At 39.4% G+C, this 658-nt stretch overlaps 1 protein-coding gene across 1 annotated transcript in view; it reads left to right on the forward strand.

The window, feature by feature from the left end:
* OTUD1 (OTU deubiquitinase 1) overlaps window positions 1-658 on the forward strand; it is a 3,736-nt gene that overhangs the window by 911 nt on the left and 2,167 nt on the right. The gene's annotated exons all lie outside the window — the stretch shown is intronic.

Consider the following 658-nt stretch of genomic DNA (forward strand, 5'->3'; position numbering starts at 1 on the left):
TTCCTTTTTTTTTTTTTCAGTGTAACTGTATTGAAATTGAATAAAGGTTTTAAATTTTTTTCTTAAACCTGGGATGGATTATTTTATTAAAATAGAATTTACCACATATAATTTTAAAAGATTTACAGTGAAGGGCAGTCGGTTAAGCATCCTAACTCTTGATCTCAGCTCAGGTCTTGATCTCAGGGTTCTGAGTTTGAGCCCTGCTGTTGGGCTCCACTCTGGGTGTAGAGCCTACTTAAAAAAAAAAAAGGTTTAAGTGAATTTGATTATTTGCTTTATGTTGCAGAGATTTCATTACCTACGAAGCACTCATTTCCCACCTTCACCCCCACCTTCCTTCTAACATAATCTTGATTTTTGTTAGCTACCACCCTTGTCAGCTCACTGTGACTTTGTGCGAATGAAAAGGCATCCTTTCCCCAAGCACTGTACTGCCATCTGCTGAAAATTTGTCATACTAACCTTACAAATGACAATAACTGAACGTGAAGCCTGCCCCCCCCCCACCTTGTGCACTGCACAACTAGCACCACCGTAAGTACTGCTTTGTATTTATCCCTCCCCTTTGTGACTCAGGGAAGGTGATCCACCTTCATCTCGAAAGATAGACCAAATTAATATGTTTAATGGTGATAATCCTATTCTCTGCCGGTGA

This window comes from Ailuropoda melanoleuca, chromosome 15 (assembly GCF_002007445.2).
Source record: "Ailuropoda melanoleuca isolate Jingjing chromosome 15, ASM200744v2, whole genome shotgun sequence".
Taxonomy (NCBI): Eukaryota; Metazoa; Chordata; class Mammalia; order Carnivora; family Ursidae; genus Ailuropoda; species Ailuropoda melanoleuca.